The following is an 18,661-nucleotide window of genomic DNA, read 5'->3' on the forward strand; positions in this document are numbered from 1 at the left end:
ACAAGGATGTATTGTATAGCACTGGTAATTAGCACAATTATCTTGTAATAACTTATAATGGAGTATAATCTGCAAAAATACTGAATTACTATGCTATACACCTAATCTAAATAATATTGTAAATCAACTATATTTCCATTAAAAATTGCTTTCCAAGATTCTGTTAGATTTCAGTAATTAATACAGTAAATAAAATCGGAATAAAACTGAATTACGTATTAATTTTCCTTCTGTTTGATAATCAGTGAAAATAAATATTGTTTACCATCAAAAAAGAGAGAGAGAATGAGCTGCTAGAGAGATTTGGGAGTACTCAAAGAAAGGTGTCATAGGAAAGAAAAATGGGAGAGATTTTTAAGGAAGGGAATGTGGTCAGTAATATTAGATGCTATCCTGTTACTCCTTTAAATAACTCATATTTTCTAAATAAGAATAATATAGATATATCCTCTTAAAGAACGAATCATGAGCAGGTTAGAATCCTTAAAAAACAATCTCTACATCTATGGCAGCTTGAATGTGTCTAGAGCAAGTCAGAAAAGAAAATAAGCTCACTGGTAGAACCTGAAGGGTATCAGGTGCTATGAGTTCTTTAGGTAGAGCAGCCATCAGCTTTTAATTTGTGATGCCTAGACAGGGCTAAAGGCATAGTGGAACCCTGGCTAAAATCTTAAATTTTACAAGGGAGACCAAGGCAGGAGTCACAATAAGAGAGGAAGAAAAGGATTGGAGCAGTAGAGGAGCTGAGCTATACCTGCCTACTGGTTGGGAAACTTTGGGACAGGTAATTCCTACTGAGGCAGAATTAATGAAGAGATAGCAAACAAGCAAACCAAACCCAAAAATCAAACCAAACAAAAACTCCTCTTGGATGGAAGATAGTAGGGTATGGGTAATTAGGGGTGTTCCAAGATCCTTTTGTTGGATGTGGAATGGAATAGGAAAGAAGAACATCTTGGAGGATATAATAATTTTTTTTCCAGTTTTCCCAATGAGTTTTATTTGGGCAGACCTGGGGACAGGGAGGGCCTGCGTCTAAAAGAAGGTGTTGGGCCTCTTAGTGGTGAGGTGTGGCTTATGCTGGCAACAGAGAACCCTGTAGGGCAGTGGGAACTTGATCTTGGAGTCGTGGAACTGCTTGACTGCTGGTCGACAGCACTTGCTGGCTGCAATCTCTTCTGTTTTTGTGATCTGGATCGAGTGGGCCCAGGCGCAGTGCCAGGTGCCCATGTCTTGGTAGCACTGGGTTGACCGCACTGGCTGTGGTCAGGTCCCGGTACTCTCAGTGCTGCGGAAGTCATAGTGCAACGAGAAGCCAAAGTTCTTCACCCGCAGGGGAGATTTCTCCAACACCTGTCTGCAGTAGACAATTTCCCCTGAATACTCTCATCTTCTTCAGCTGAGACACAAAGTACCAGAAACAGGACTTGGCAACATGATTAGGTGCAAAGATGCACATGCAGTAGAGGGGAGACATGCCGCATTTGGGGGTCAGCAGGCAGTGCCCCACCACCTTGTATTCTGGAAGTGTGCCCGAGGCCTTCATGGTGTTCTATACGTGCTTGCTGCCACCCTCAAAAAGGAAACTATTATTTTTATGGAGGTATAACTGAATGTAACAGTTATTTAAAGTGTACAACATAGTGATTTGATATGTGTACCCACTGTGAAAAGATCGCCACAATAAGTCTAGTTAACATGGATCACCACACAGTTACAAATTCTTTTTCTTTGGATGAGAAATTTTAAGATATACTCTCTAGAAACTTTCAAATATAAAATACAGTATTATTAACTATAGTTGCCATCCTGTACATCACCAGGATTTAATTATTTTATAATTGTAAGTTTCTACATTTTTACCACATTCGCTAATTTTGCCCATACCCCACCCCCCGACTCTAGCAACCACTAATCTATTCTATTTATGATTTTTTTTCAGATTACATGTATAAGTGAGGTCATATGGTATTTTTCTTTCTCTGCCTGACTTATTTCACTTAGCATGGTGCCCTCAAGGTCCATCCATGTTGTTGCAGTTGGCAGGATTTCCTTACTTTTTATGGCTGAATAGTATTCCATTGTGTGTGTATATATAGCTATATATACCACATCTTCTTTATTCATCCATTGATGGACACGTAGGTTGTTTCCATGTCTTGGCTATTGTAAATAATGTTTCAGTGGACATGGTGGTGAGGATAATATTTTTGAGTTAGTGTCTTCTTTTCCTCGGAAAAATACCAGAAGTGGAATTGCTCGATCATATGGTAGTTCTATTTTTAACTTTTTCTTCCAGTTTTATTGAGATATAATTGACATACAGCATGTATGAGTTTAAGGTATACATCATAATGATTTGACTTACATGCGTCATGAAATTATTAGCACAATAAGTACAGTGAACATCCGGCATCTCATACAGATACAAAATTAAAGAAATACAAAAAAGTTCCTTGTGATGAGAACTCAGGATTTACCCTATTTTTAATTTTTTTGAGGAAACCCCATTCTGTTTTTCGGTAGCAGCTGAACAATTTACATTGCCACCAATAGTGCACCTGGCTTCCCTTTTCTCCACATCCTTGCCAAGGCTTGTTTTTGCTTATATTTTTGATGCTAGCTATTCTCACAGATGTGGTTTTGATTTGAATTTCCTTGATGATTCATTTTGTTAAGCATCTTTTTCTGTACCTGTTGGCTGCCTGTAGATCTTCTTTGGAAAAATGTCTGTTCAGGTTGTCTGCCCATTTTTTAGTGGGATTGTTGTTTTTTCACTCTGAGTTATATGAGTTATTTATATATTTTGGCTTATCAGATATATGATTTACAAATATTTTCAGATATATGATATATATATATCAGATATATGATTTACAAGTATTTTCTTCCATTCAGTAGGTTAGCTTTTCAATTTTTTGATGGCTTCCTCTTCTGTGAAAAGCTTTTCAGTTTGATGTAGTCCCACTTGTTTATATTTGCTTTAGTTGCCTTTGCTTTTGGTGTCAAATTCAGAAAATCATTGCCAAGATGGTTGTCAAAGATTTTGCCACTTGTGTATTTTTCTAGTAGTTTTTTGGTTTCAGGTCTTATATTCAAGTCTTTAATCCATTTTGAGTTAACTTTTATGTATGATATAAGATAGGGGTCCATTTTTCATTCTTTTGTGTGTAGCTGTTCAGTTTTCCCAGCACCGTTTATTGAAAGGACTGTCCTTTCTCCATTGTATATTCCTGGCTCCTTTGTCATAAACTGATTGACCAAATATGTATGGGTTTATTTCTGGGCTTTCTTTTCTGTTCCATTGGTCTATGTGTCTGTTTTTATGTCAATATCATACTGTTTTTATGTCAACATCATACTGTTTTGATTACTGTATCTTTAATATTGTTTGAGATTATGAAATATGATGCCTCCAGCTCTGTTCTTTTTTCTCAATATTGTCTTCGCCATTTGGGTTTTGTTGTGATTCCATACCAATTTTATGATTTTCTTTTCTATTTCTGTGAAAAATATCATTGGAATTTTCACAGGGATTGCATTGAATATGCAGATGACTCTGACTAGAATGGACATTTTAACAATATTAATTATTCCAATTCATTATCATGGACTATCTTTCCATTTATTTGTGTCTTCAATTTCTTTTATTAATGTCCTATAGTTTTCAGCATACAGGTATTTCACCTCTTTGGTTAAACTTATTTCTAGGTATTTTATTCTTTTTGATACAATTGTAAATAAGATTGTCTCCTTAATTTCTTATTCTGATAGTTCATTATTAGTGTATAGAAATGCAACTTATTTTTGTATATGGTTATGTATCCTTTACCCGAGTTTATTGTACAGTTTTTTTGGCAACAGTGGAATCTTTAGCGTTTTCTATATATAATATTGTGTTATAAGCAGATACAGACAATTTTAATTGTTCCTTTCAGTTTAGAATGCTTTTTCTTTCTTTTTCTTTTCTTTTTCTTGTCCATTGACTCTAGCAAATATTACCAATATTATGTTGAATAAAAGTGGTGAGAGTGGGCATCTTTCTCTTGTTCCTGATCTTGGAGAAAAAGCTTTCAGCTTTTCATCATTGAATGTGATATTAGCTGTAAGCTTGTCATACATGGCCTTTATTATGTTGAGGTACATTCTCTTTAAACTCTTTTGTTACAAATTTTTAGACATAGATGGATGTGAATTTTTGCAAGTGCTTTCTCTGCATTCATATCAATGATTATATGATTTTTTACCCTTCATTTTGTTGCTGTATGATTCTTTTAATGTATTGTTGAATTCAGTTTGTTAATATTTTGTTGAGGATTTTTGAATCTATGTTCATCAGGGTTATTGGCCTGTAATTTTCTTTTCTTGTGTTCTTGTCTGGTTTTTGTATCAAGGTAATGCTGGTTTTATAAAAGGAGTTTTGAAGTGTTTCCTCATCTTCTGTTTTTTGGAAGAGTTTGAGAAAGATTTATATTAACTTTCTTTAAATATTTGGTAGAATTCATCAGTGAAGTCATTGGTCCTAGACTTGTTTGTTGGGAAGTATTTGATTACTGATTTGTTCTTCTTACTAATTATCAGTCTGTTCATATTTTCTATTTCTTCATGGATTAGTCTTGTAGGTTGTAGTTTCTAGGAATTTTCCATAAATTCTAGGTTGTCCACTTTGTTGGTGTTCAGAGTACTGTCTTATGATCACTTGTATTTCTGTGGTATCAGTTGTAGTGTCTCCTCTTTCATTTATGATTTTATTATTTGAGTTCTCTCTTTTTTTGTTGTTGTTGTGTCTAAATAAGTTTGTTAATTTTGTTTTATCTTTTCAAGAAAGCAGTTCTTAGTTTTATTTATCTTTTCTATTATCTTTTTATTTTCTATTTTATTTATTTCTGCTCTGAAATTTGTTATTTTATTTCATCTACTATGTGTAGGCTCAGTTCATTCTAATTCTAGTTCCTTGAGGTGTAAAGTTACTTTGTTTATTTGAGATCTTTTGTTTATTGATGTAGGCATTTATCACCATGAATTTCCCTTTTAGAACTGTTTTTGCTACATCCCTTAAGCCTTGTTATTTCCATTTTCATTTGTCTCAAGATATTTTTTTCTCTTTTGATTTCTTCTTTAACCCATGGTTGTTCAGGAGCATTTTGTTTAATCTCCACATGTTTGAATTTTCCAGTTTTCCTCTTGTAATTGATTTGTAGTTTAATACCATTGTAGTTGGAAAACATGCTTGATATTATTTCAGTCTTTAAAAAGAATTTGAGACTTGTTTGTTTTTTGATATTGAGCTCCATGAGCTGTTCGTATATTTTGGAGATTAATCATTTGTCTGTTGTTTCATTTGCAAATATTTACTCCCATTCTGAGGGTTGTTTTGTCTTGTTTATGGTTTCCTTTGCTGTGCAAAAGCTTTTACGTTTAATTAGGTCCCACTTGTTTATTTTTATTTTCATTGCCCTAGGAGGTGGGTCAAAAAAGATCTTGCTGTGATTTATGTCAAAGAGCGTTTTTCCTATGCTTTCCTCTAAGAGTTTTATAGTGTCTGGTCTTACATTTAGGTCTTCTATCTGTTTTGAGTTTATTTTTGTGTATGGTGTTAGGGAGTGTTCTAATTTCATTCTTTTACATGTAGCTGTCCAGTTTTCCCAACACAACTAACTGAAGAGGCTGTCTTTTCTCCATTGTGTGTTCTTGCCTCCTTTGTCATAAATTAGGTCACTATATGTGCATGGGTTTATCTCTGGTCTTTCTATCCTTTGCCATTGATCTATATTTCTGTTTTTGTGCCAGTACCATATTGTCTTGATTACTGTAGCTTCGTAATATAGTTTGAAGTCAGGGAGCCAAATTCCTCCAGCTTCGTTTTTCTTTCTCAAGATTGCTTTGGATATTCAGGGTCTTTTGTGTTTCCACATGAATTGTAAAATTTTTTGGTCTAATTCTGTGAAGAATGCCATTGATAATTTGATAGAGATTGCATTGAATCTGTAGGTTGCTTTGGGTAGTATAGTCATTTTCACAGTATTGAGTCTTCCAATCCAAGAACATGGTATATTTCTCCATCTGTTTATGTCATCTTTGATTTCTTTCATCAGTGTTTTATAGATTTCTGAGTATAGTTTTTATAGTTTTCTAAGTCTTTCACCTCCTGATGTAGGGTTTTATGTTTTTCTTTTTTTAATAAATCGATTGATTGATTGATTTTTGGATGCATTGGGTCTTCGTTGCTGTGTGTGGGCTTTCTCTAGTTGCAGAGAGTGGGGGCTACTCTTTGTTGAGGTGTGCAGGCTTCTCATTATGGTGGATTCTCTTGTTGTGGAGCATGGGCTATAGGTGCACAGGCTTCAGTAGTTGTGGCACATGGGCTCAGTAGTTGTGGCTCACAGGCTTTGTTGCTCTGCGGCATGTAGGATCTTCCTGGAGCAGGGCTCGAACCTATGTCCCCTGCATTGGCAGGTGGATTCTTAACCACTGTACCACCAGGGAAGTCTCCCTTAGGTAGGTTTATTCCTAGGTATTTGATTCTTTTTGTTGCAATGTTAAGTGGGATTGTTCCCTTAATTTCTCTTTCTGATTTTTCATTGCTAGTGTATAGGAAAGCAAGAGATTTCTGTGCATTTATTTTGTATCCTGCGACCTTACGAAATTCATTGATTAGTTCTAGTAGTTTTCTGGTGGCATCTTTAGGATTTTCTATGTATAGTATCTTATCATCTGCCAACAGTGAAAGTTTTACTTCTTCTTTTCCAATTTGTATTCCTTTAATTTCTTTTTCTTCTCTGATTGCCGTGGCTAGGACTTCCAAAACTATGTTGAATAAGAATGGTGATATTGGACATCCTTGTCTTGTTCCTGATCTTAGTGGACACACTTTCAGTTGTTTACCATTGAGTATGATGTTTGCTGTGGGTTTGTCATGTATGGCCTGTATTATGTTGAGATAGGTTCTGTCTATGCCCACTTTCTGGAGAGTTTTTATCATAACTTGGTGTTGAATTTTGTCAAAAGATTTTTATGCATCTATTGAGATGATCATATGGTTTTTTTAAATTTGTTAATATGGTGTATCAAACTTGTTGTTTTGCATATATTGAAGAATCCCTGGGATAAATCCCACTTGATGTGGTGTATGATCCTATTAATATGTTGTTGGATTCTGTTTGCTAGTATTTTGTTCAGGATTTTTGCATCTATGTTCATCAGTCATACTGGTCTATAATATTTTGTGTGTGATATCTTTTTTTTTTTGCGGTACGCGGGCCTCTCACTGTTGTGGCCTCTCCCGTTATGGAACACAGGCTCCGGACATGCAGGCTCAGCAGCCATGGCTCACAGGCCTAGCTGCTCCGTGGCATGTGGGATCTTCCCGGACTGGGGCACAAACCTGTGTCCCCTGCATTAGCAGGCAGACTCTCAACCACTGCGCCACCAGGGAAGCCCTGTGATATCTTTTTCTGATTTTGGTATCAGGGTGATGGTGGCTTTGTAGAATGAATTTGGGGGTGTTCCTCCCTCTGCAATATTTTGGAAGAGTTTGAGAAGGATAGGTGTTACGTTTTCTCTAAATGTTTGATAGAATTCGCCTGTGAAGCCATCTGGTCCTGGACTTCTGTTTGTTGGAAGATTTTTAATTACAGTTTAAATTTCATTACTTGTGATACTTTCTGTTTATACTTTCTAATTCTTCCATGTTCAGTCTTGGAAAATTGTAGCTTTCCAAGAATTTGTCCATTTCTTTGTGACTGTCCATTTTATTGGCATATAGTTGTTTGTAGTAGTCTCTTATAATCCTTTGTAGTTTTGTGGTGTTGGTTGTGATTTCTCCTTTTTCATTTCTAATTTTATTGATTTGCGACCTCTCCCTTTTTCTCTTGATGAGTCTGGCCAAGGGTTCAATTTTGTTTATCTTCTCAAAGAATCTGCTTTAGTTTTATTGATCTTTGCTGACATTTTCTTCGTTTCTGTTTCATTTATTTCTGCTCTGATCTTTATGATTTCTCTCCTTATACTGTCTTGGGTGTTCTTTGTTCTTCTTTCTCTAGTTGCTTTAGGTGTAGGGTAGATTGTTTATTTGAGATTTTTCTTGTTTCTTGAGGTGAAATTGAATTGCTATAAACTTCCCTCTCAGAACTTCTTTTGCTGCATTTCAGAGGTTTTAGGGGGTATGTTTTCATTTTCATTTGTTTCTGTGTATTTTTTAATTTCTTCTTTGATTTTTCAGTGATATCTTGGTTATTTCATACTGCACTGTTTAGCCTCCATGTATTTGTGTTTTTTATAGTCTTTTTCCTGTAATTGATTTCCAGTCTCATAGCATTGTGGTCAGAAAAGATGCTTGATACAATTTCAATTTTCTTAAATTTTCTGAGGCTTGATTTGTGACCCAAGAAATGTTCCGTTTTCACTTGGGAAGAAAGTGTATTCTACCACTTTTGGGTGGAATGTTCTATAAATAATAATTAAACCTATCTGGTTTATTTTGTCATTTAAACCTTGTGTTTCTGTATTTATTTTATCTTTGGATGATCTGTCCATTGGTGTAAGTGGGGTGTTAAAGTCCCCTACTATTATTGTATTACTGTCGATTTCCCCTTTCATGGTCGTTAGCGTTTGCCTTCTGTATCGTGGTGCTCCTTTGTTGGGTACATAAACATTTATAATTGTTATATCTTTTTCTTGGATTTATCTCTTGATCATTAGGTAATGTCCTTCCTTATCTCTTGTAACATTCTTTATTTTAAAGTCTATTTTATCTGATATGAGTATTGCTACTCCAGTTTTCTTTTGATTTCCATTTGCATGGAATATCTATTTCCATCCCTTCATTTTCAGTCAGTATGTGTCCCTCGTTCTGAAGTGAAGACAGTATATATATGGGTCTTGTTTTTGTATCCATTCAGCCAGTCTGTATCTTTTGGTTGGGACATTTAATCCATTTACATTCAAGGTAATTACTGATATGTATGTTCCTATTACCATTTTCTTAATTGTTTTGGGTTTGTTTTTGTGGGTCTTTTTCTTCTCTTGTGTTTCCCACCTAGAGAAGTTTCTTTAACATTTGTTGTTAAATGGTTTGGTGGTGCTGAATTCTATTAGCTTTTTCTTGTCCTAAAAGCTTTTGACTTCTCCATTGAATCTGAATGAGATCCTTGCTGGGTAGATTAAGATTGGTTGTAGGTTATTCTTTTTCATCACTTTAAGTATATCCTGCCACTCCCTCTGGCCTGCAGAGTTTCTGCTAAAAAATCAGCTGATAACCTTATGGGGACTCCTTTGTATGTTATTTTTTGTTTTTCCCTTGCTGCTTTTAATATTTTTTTCCTTGAATTTAATTTTTGTTAGATTGATTAATATGTGTCTTAGTGTGTTTGCCCTAGGGTGTATCCTTTATGGGACTCTCTGTGCTTCCTGGACTTGGGTGACTATTTCCTTTCCCATATTAGGGAAGTTTTCCACCATAAGCTCTTCAAATATTTTCCTCAGACCCTTTGTTTTTCTCTTCTTCTTCTGGGACCCCTATAATTCAAATGTTGGTGTGTTTAGTGTTGCCCCAGAGGTCTCTGAGATTGTCTTCAATTCTTTTCATTCTTTTTTCCTTATTCTGCTCCTTGGCAGTTATTTCCACCATTTTGTCTTCCAGCTCACTTATTTGTTCTTCTGCCTTGGTTATTCATTTCTTCCAGTGTATTTTTCATTTCAATTATTGTGTTGCTCATCTCTGTTTGTTTGCTCTTTAGTTCTTCTAGATCTTTCTTAAACATTTTTTGTGTTTTCTCAATCTGTGCCTCCATTCTATTTCTGAGATTCTGGATCATCTTTACTATCATTACTTTGAATTATTTTTCAGGTAGATTCCCTATTTTCTCTTCATTTATTGGTCCTGTAAGTTTTTACTTTGCTCCTTCATCTGTGACATATTTTTTTGCCATCTCATTTTTTTTTTCTTTATGGGTGGGATTGTGTTCCTATCTTAGTGGTTGTTTGGCCTGAGGCTTCCAACAGTGGAGTGTGTAGGCTGTTGAGTAGAGCTAAGTCTTGGTGCAGAGATGAGGACCTCTGGGAGACCTCACTCCAATGAATATTCCCTGGGGTCTGAGGTTCTGTTAGTCCAGTGGTTTGGACTCAGAGCTCCCATCACAGGAGCTTCAGCCCAACTCCTGACTAGTGAACCAAGATCCTTTTAGAGGAATGATATGCATCCAAATTTTAAGCCTCTCTGTCCAGAAGTTCCTTAACTTCAGTCAAGTTCTTTAATCTGGAGAACCACTTGCCAGGCGCTTCCCAGACCCCCTCTCTGTGACCGCCAAACTTCTTTTTCCTCCAGACCCTTTAAACTGCCTCTAGGTATTTTTCTGATTTCCTCTTTCCATTGGTTGTTTAGTAGGATATTGTTTAGCCTCTATGTGTTTGTGTTTTTTTACAGTGTTTTTCTTTTAGTTGATTTCTAATCTCATAGTGCTGTGGTCAGAAAAGATGCTTGATATGATTTCAATTTTCTTAAATTTCCTGAGGCTCACTTTGTGGCCCAGTGATCAGTTCTGGAGAATGTTTCATGTGCACTTGAGAGGAATGTGTATTCTTCTGCTTTTGGATGGGATGCTCTGTAAATATCACTTAAGTCCACTTGGTCTAATGTGTCATTTAAGGCCTGTGTTTCCTTATTGATTTTCTGTCTGAATGATCTGTCCACTGATGAAATTGGGGTGTTAAAGTCCCCCACTAATATTGTGTTCCTGTCGATTTCTCCCTTTATGGCTGTTAATATTTGTCTTATATATTGAGGTGCTCTTATTTGGGTGCATATATATTTACAATTGTTATATCTTCTTCTTGGATTGTTCCCTTGATCATTATGTAATGTCTTTCTTTGTCTCTTGTAAAGTCTTTATTTTAAAGTGTATTTTGTCTGATATGAGTATTGTGACTCCAGCTTTCTTTCGATTTTCATTTGCATGGAACACTTTTTCCATTCCCTAATTTTCAGTCTGTATGTGTCCCTAGATCTGAAGTGGGTCTCTTGTAGACAGAAGATATATGGGTCTTGTTTTCATATCCGTTCAGCCAGTCTCTGTCTTTTGGATGGAGCAATTAATCTGTTTACATTTAAAGTAATTATTGATATATATGTATTTATTGCCATTTGTTTAATTGTTTTGTGTTTGTTTTTATTGGTCTTTTTTCTTCCCTTCCTCTTTCATTCTCTTCTCTTGTGATTTGATGGCTAACTTTAGTGTTGTGTTTGCATTGCTTATTCTGCTTTATGTGTGTATCTATTGTAGATTTTCAGTTTGCAGTTACCATGGGGTTTTGATATAGCAGTCTATATATAAGCAAGATTGTTTTAAGTTGCTTGTCTTTTCATTTCAAATGCCTTTCCAATATCCTGCATTTGTGCTCTCCTCTTCTCACAATTGCTGGTTTTGATACCATATTTTGTACGGATGATTTCCTACATTTACTGTTTGTTTGCCTTTACCAGTGAGCTTTTCCATTAGTAATTTTCCCATTTTTAGTTGTGGCTTTTTCTTTTCTGCTTAGAGAAGTTCCTTTAGCATTTGTTGCAAAGCTCGTCTGGTGGTGCTGAATTCTCTTAGCTTTTGCTTCTCTGTAAAGCTTTTGATTTCTCCATTGAATCTGAATTAAAGCCTTGCTCAGTAGAGTATTCTTGGTTGTAGGTTTTTCCCTTTCATCACTTTAATATATTGTGCCACTCCCTTCTCGCCTGCAGAATTTCTGCTGAGAAATCAGGTGTTAACCTTATGGGAGTTCCCTTCTATGTGTTGCTTTTCCCTTGTTGCTTTTAGTATTTTTTCTTTATCTTTAATTTTTGTCAATTTGATTACTGTGTGTCTCAGCGTGTTTCTCCTTGGGTTTATCCTGCCCAGGACTCTCTGTGCTTCCTGGACTTGGGTGGCTATTTCCTTTCCCACGTTAATGAAGTTTTTGACTATAATCTCTTCAAATATTTTCTCGGGTCCTTTCTCTCTCTCTTCTCCTTCTGGGACCCCTGTAATGCAAATGTTTGTGCATTTAATGTTGTCCCAGAGATCTCTTTGGCAGTCTTCATTTCTTCTCATTCTTTTTTCTTTATTCTGTTCTGCAGCAGTGATTTCCACCATTCTGTCTTCCAAGTCACTTATTCGTTCTTCTGCCTCAGTTATTCTGCTATTGATTCCTTCTAGTCTATTTTTCACTTCAGTTATTGTATTGTTCATCTCTGTTTGTTTGTTCTTAATTCTTCCAAGTCTTTGTTAAACATTTCTTGAACCTTCTCAATCCTTGCCTCCATTCTTTTTCCAGCATCTTGGATCATCTTCACTATCAGTATTCTGAATTCTTTTTCCAGCATATTGCCTATCTCCACTTCTCTTAGTTGTTCTTCTGGGGTTTTATCTTGTTCCTTCATCTGGGAGGTATTCCTCTGCCTTCTCATTTTGTCTAACTTTCTGTGATCGTGGTTTCTGTTCCACAGGCTGCAAGATTGTAGTTCTTGCTTCTGTCTGTCCCCTGGTGGTTAAGGGTGTGTAAGAGGTTGTGCAGGTTTCCTGATAAAGGGACTCCACTGGTGAGTGGAGCTTGGTATTGCCCCTCTGGTGGGCAGGGCCATGCTCAAGAAAACTTTAAGCAGCCTGTCTGCTGATGGGTGGGGCTGTGTTCCTGCCCTGTTTGTTGTTTGGCCTGGGGCACCCAAAACTTTTGGGTGGGGCTAATGGCAGCCTCTGGGAGGGCTTACACTAAATGATTACTCCCCAGAACTGCCACTGCCAGTGTCTTTGTCCCCACAGTGAGCCACAGCCACTCCCCACCTCTGCAGGATACCCTCCAATATTAGCAGGTAGGTCTGGCCCTGTCTTTTATGAGATCACTGCTTTTTTTCCCCTGGGTTCTGTTCCACACAGAACCTTCTGTTCCCCCTTCAAGAGTGGAGTCTCTGTTTCCTCCCATGGATTTTCTGTGATCAAACCCCACAGGCTTTCAAAGCCAGATTCCCTGGGGGCTCCTCCTCCCATTGCTGGACCCCCAGGCTGGGAAGATGGACATGGAGCTCAGGACTTTCACTCCTGCAAGAGGGCCTCTGTGGCACAATTGCTTTCCAGTCCATGGGTCACCCACCTGGCTGGTATGGTGTTTGATCTTATCGTGATTGTGCCCCTCCTAACATCTCATTGTGGCTTCTTCTTTGTCTTAGGCTGTAGGGTATCGTTTTTGGTAGGTTCTAGCATTTTTCTGTCCATGGTTGTTCAGCAATTAGTTGTGATTTTGGTGTTTCCATAAGAAAGGATGAGTCCACATTCTTCTACTTCACCATCTTGAGCCCAAGATAAAAGCTCTACATTTTTATTTCCCTCCCCCATTTTGTTTTTGATGTCACATCTTACTTCTTCTTACCTTGTGTATCTATTAACAAGTTACTGTAGTTGTTATTTTTACTACTTTTGTCCTTTAAGTTTCACACTAGTTTTATAAGTGATTAACCACCCTTACAACATTAGATTATTCTAAATTTTACATATTTACCTTTACCAGTGAGATTTATACCTTCACATATTTTCCTGTTGCTAATTACTGTTATTTTGTTTTGTCTTAAAGAAGTTCTTTTAACATTTCTTTTAAGGCCAATCTAGTGGTGAAAAACTCCTTTAGTTTTTGCCTTTCTGGAAAACTCTTTCTCTCTTCTTCTAATCTGAAGAACAAATTTGCCAGGTAGAGTATTGTTGGTTGGTAGTTTTTTTTTTTTCTTCCTGCAATTTGAATATATTGTGCCACTCCTTTCTGGACTGCAAAGTTTATGCTGAAAAACCTGCTGATAATCTTATGAGGGTTCCCTTATACTTAACAAGTTGTTTTTCTCTTGTTGCTTTTAAGACTGTCTCCTTGTTTTTAACTTTTGATAAGTTAATTATAATGTGTCCTGGTGAGAGTCTATTTGGATTCATCTTATTTGGAACTTTATTGTCTTCTTGGATCTGGAGGTATGTTTCCTTCCCCAAGTTAGGGGATTTATTGGCCATAATTTTTTCTAACCAGTTTTCTGCCCTTTTTTCTTCTTCTCTTCATTTTTGGACCCCTATAATGTGAATATTGGTCCATGTGATATTGTCCCATAAGTCCCTTACACTATTTTCACTCTTTTTCTTTCCTTTATCTTTTTTGTTACTCTGATTTGATGAATTCCTTTGCCTTATTTTGAAACTTCTTATCACTTCTTCAACTTAATCTGGTCTTCTGTTGAACCGTTCTATTGTATTTTTTGGTTCAGTTATTGTATTCTTCAGCTCTGATTTCTGTTAGGTATTTTCTTATATTTTCTGTTTCTTTGTTGAAATTCTCACTTAGCTCATGTGCTGATCTCCTGACCTCAGCGAGCAGTTTTATGACTGTTATTTTGTAAGGTATAAGCTAAATTGCTTATCTCCATTTCATTAAGGTCTTTTTCTGAGGCTTTATCTTTTTCTTTCATCTGGAAAATATTCTTCTGTTTCTTCATTTTCCTTGATACTCTTTGTTGGTTTTTATGCATTAGAGAAAACAGCTACCTCTCCTAGTCTTGAAGGAGTGGCCACATGCAGGGGATGATCACTGTGTTTCAACCTCACCCTAGGTCTTTGTTGTCTCTCAAACCTTTGTGATTGTCCAAGCAACTTAGTTCATTTTTAGTGGCTCCCAGTTGAGGGTGTGCCAAAACCACCAGGTTCCTAAATGGGAATATCTCAGTCAAAACATAGATTTAGTCTGATTGGAAGCTGGACCCTCTGCCAACAGTACACAAGTACACAAATATGCCTCTTCCATGAGAAAACTTTAAGATGGGAATTTCTTTCTGTTCCCTCTGCTCTGAGACATGGTGTGATAGCCAGTTGAGAACTGTTTCTTTGTTTGCTACCATCCCATTGAACCTGTGAAAACAAGGGCTGCTGACCACCAGAGCCAGGCTATCAAGGGATGTGTCCTTTGGGCAGCAGCCTCAAAAGTCAGGGCCTCAGACGTGTGCACAAACTCTTTTCTGGGAGATACCAATGTCAACTGAAAAAAATGCATAACCTAAAAATTGAGAATTATGTTTTATTCAGCAGGCATACTGAGGACTTAAGCCCAGGGGACAGCCTCTCAGATAGCTCTGAGGAACTGTCCCTTAGAGGTAAGGTAAGAGCCAGGTTATATAGGAGTTTTTGCAAAAACAAACAACAAACAAACAGATAGTCAGAACATCAAAGGATTACTGTTAATTAAAGAAAAACCAGACACCTCAAGTTAATAATATAGCATTTTTCTATGTGCGGGAAGCTGCAAGTGTCTGGGCTCATTGAAATCATTCCTTTGATATGCACCTTTACTGTCTAGGTCAGTATCCTGTCTTCTCCATCCTGAATCCCTCAGGGTGCACCTGTGGGTGCTGGGGGTGGGGGAGGCTGCAGTAGCTGATGGCTGCAACATCCTTTGTTTACTGATTTAACAAGTGACATTCTTTGTGACAACCTAGAATAAGGCAGAGGGAAAGCGCAAAGATGGCACCTGCTGGTCTCTGTGGTCTTTAAAAAGTATTTCAGTCTGTCTCTAAATTTGTGTCAAATAAGAAGCCTGTTCCTGAGGCTGAAGATTTAAGATAAGCAAATAAGCCTCTCTCAGGGAAACATTCAGGGTATGTTTCAGTCTGCTACCTCTGTGCTGTGCCCTGGGGGAATAACTGGTTAAGAATTCTTTCTCCATTTGTTATAGTGCTATAGGACCTACAAATGTAAGACCCATTGGCTGCCAGAGCAAGGCAGACAAGGGGTGGAAACCGCAAAAACTGGGGCACAGATGTGTGTACAGGCTCATCTCTGGGAGCAAGGCAGAGGGAGCGCATGAAGATAGTGCCTAGACTCTGAGGTCTCTGGAGAGGATTACAGTCTGCTCTTAGATATGAGTTTAATTAGAAGCCTTCTGTTCAGGTCACATCTATGAAGATAAACTAATAGGCTTCTTTCACAGAAAGATTGGGTATGTCAGTAGGCTACCTCTGCTCTAGGCCCTGGGTAGTAGTCTTGTGGAGCTTGTGCAAACACTTTGAGAACTGTTTCTCAGTTTGCTATAGTCTTGCAGATCTCATAGACAAAGGCTTCACTGGCTTTCAAGTCTTGATGTTTGGGAGGCTCATCTCTCAGTTGCAGGTCTTAGAAGTTCAGGAACCAAATATAAGGTTCCAACCATTAGTTCTTCATGGAGAAACTTGTAGTAAGTTCCTTCCTGATTGTGGGTTGCTGCACCTGGAGTGGGGTTTATGGTGTCTCAGCGTAATCTGAGATTGAGTCTCAGCCTGTCCTACCTGCTTCAATGTAGGTTTTTTCTAATTTGGCCAATGTGTGGGAGGCTCTTGGCTAGTTGGGGTTTTTTGGCGGGAGGGGAGGTTCTTTTAGAAGAAATTGTTCTGTGTGTAGCTGTAGATTCAGTGTGTCCATGGGAGAAGGTGAGTTTAGGATCCCTCTACATTGCCATCTTTAACTGCAACTTATTTAATTTTAAAATAGTAGAGGAATACAGTTTAAATATGATTGTTTAAAATGGGAGGAAAATCACTAGAGAAATGGAGGCACATGGAAGAACTTCAGAATGCAAAACGGTGGGGATGTCACACTAGGAAACCTGATCAAGGTGGGAAAAAATGAGAACACTTCTACATAAACAATAAATGTAAAATGTAAGGAATGAATCTTGCTTAGCAATATATTAAATTTTATTAGAGGGCTGGTGTTTCTTATGAAGATTAGAGGAATATCAAATTGAGGAGACTAATATCTCTACATATTTTTCAAGAAACATGTAGAACATAATAATAAAGGTTGAAAATAAAAAGATAGCAAAAGATATGTATATAAAGAAAATATATAGTATTAGGGACAGTATAAATGCAATAAATGCCCATTAGAGAAGAGAAGAAGAGGATATAAAAGTTATTGATCCATACCAATTATGAAATCCTGCTGAGCAGGCATTGTGAAGGCTTGCTGAACCTAGAGAATGGGGGAAATTCCTTGAATAATTCAGTTTTATTTTTTTCTATTTGGGCTTCTGTTTTTCTCTATCAAAAGATATGAAGTTGGCATTGCAGTATATGTCTACCTTGGGGTCTATGTAGCTTTCTCAGTTTGTGGGTTCCTGGTACAAGTTTGAGACTTGAATGTTTTAAGGATTGAGCCTACAATACTTTTTTTTTTGTACAGCAGGTTCTTATTAGTCATCTATTTTATACACATCAGTGTATACATGTCAATTCCAATCTCCCAATTCATCACACCACCACCCCCACCCCCCGCCACTTTCCCCTCTTGGGGTCCATATGTTTGTTCTCTACATCTGTGTCTAAATTTCTGTCCTGCAAACCGGTTCATCTGTACCATTTTTCTAGGTTCCACATATATGCGTTAATATACAATATTTGTTTTTCTCTTTCTGACTTATTTCACTCTGTATGACAGTCTCTAGATTCATCCACATCTCTACAAATGACCCAATTTCGTTACTTTTTATGGCTGAGTAATATTCCATTGTATATATGTACCACTACTTCTTTATCCATTCGTCTGTTGATGGGCATTTAGGTTGCTTCCATGACCTGGCTATTGTAAATAGTGCTGCAGTGAACACTGGGGTGCATGTGTCTTTTTGAGTGATGGTTTTCTCAGGGTATATGCCCAGTAGTAAGATTGCTGGGTCATATGGTAGTTCTCTTTTTAGTTTCATAAGGAACCTCCATACTGTTCTCCATAGTGGCTATATCAATTTACATTCCCAACAACAGTGCAAGATGGTTCCCTTTTCTCCACACCCTCTCCAGAATTTGTTGTTCGTAGATTTTCTGATGATGCCCATTCTAACTGATGTGAGGTGATACCTCACTGTAGCTTTGATTTGCATTTCTCTAATAATTAGTGATGTTGAGCAGCTTTTCATGTGCTTCTTGGCCATCTGTATGTCATCTTTGGAGAAATGTCTATTTATGTCTTCTGCCCATTTTTGGATTGGATTGTGTGTTTTTTTTAATATTGAGCTGCATGAGCTGTTTGTATATTTTGGAGATTAATCCTTTGTCTGTTGATTCATTTGCAAATATTTTCTCCCATTCTGATGGTTGTCTTTTCGTCTTGTTTTTAGTTTCCTTTGCATTGCAAAAGCTTTGAAGTTTCATTAGGTCCCATTTGTTTATTTTTGTTTTTATTTCCATTACTCTAGGAGGTGGATCAAGATCTTGCTGTGATTTATGTCAAAGAGTGTTCTTCCTATGTTTTCCTCTAAGAGTTTTATACTGTTGGGTCTTACATTTAGGTCTCATCCATTTTGAGTTTATTTTTGTGTATGGTGTTAGGGAGTGTTCTAATTTCATTCTTTTACATGTAGCTGTCCAGTTTTCCCAGCACAACCTATTGAAGAGACTGTCTTTTCTTCATTATATATCCTTGCCTCCTTTGTCATAGATTAATTGACCATAGGTGGGTGGGTTTATCTCTGGGCTTTCTATCCTGTTCCATTGATCTGTATTTCTATTTTTGTGTCAGTACCGTGTTGTCTTGATTACTGTAGCTTTGTAGTATAGTCTGAAATCAGGGAGTCTGATTCTTCCAGCTCCTTTTTTTTCCCTCAAGACCTCTTTGGCTATTCGGGGTCTTTTATGTCTCCATACAAA

General features: G+C 37.1%; 1 protein-coding gene and 1 pseudogene across 2 annotated transcripts in view; one reads left to right on the plus strand and one right to left on the minus strand.

Moving 5' to 3' along the window:
• REDIC1 (regulator of DNA class I crossover intermediates 1) overlaps window positions 1-18,661 on the plus strand; it is a gene marked incomplete at its 3' end in the record, with an annotated part of 72,982 nt that overhangs the window by 40,053 nt on the left and 14,268 nt on the right.
• On the minus strand, window positions 1,036-1,546 carry LOC309969222 (large ribosomal subunit protein eL20-like; annotated as a pseudogene). Its single transcript has one exon. The product of its transcript is annotated as a large ribosomal subunit protein eL20-like (transcript).

This window comes from Leucopleurus acutus (genome assembly GCF_964270905.1).
Source record: "Leucopleurus acutus genome assembly, chromosome: 11".
Classification (NCBI taxonomy): Eukaryota; Metazoa; Chordata; class Mammalia; order Artiodactyla; family Delphinidae; genus Leucopleurus; species Leucopleurus acutus.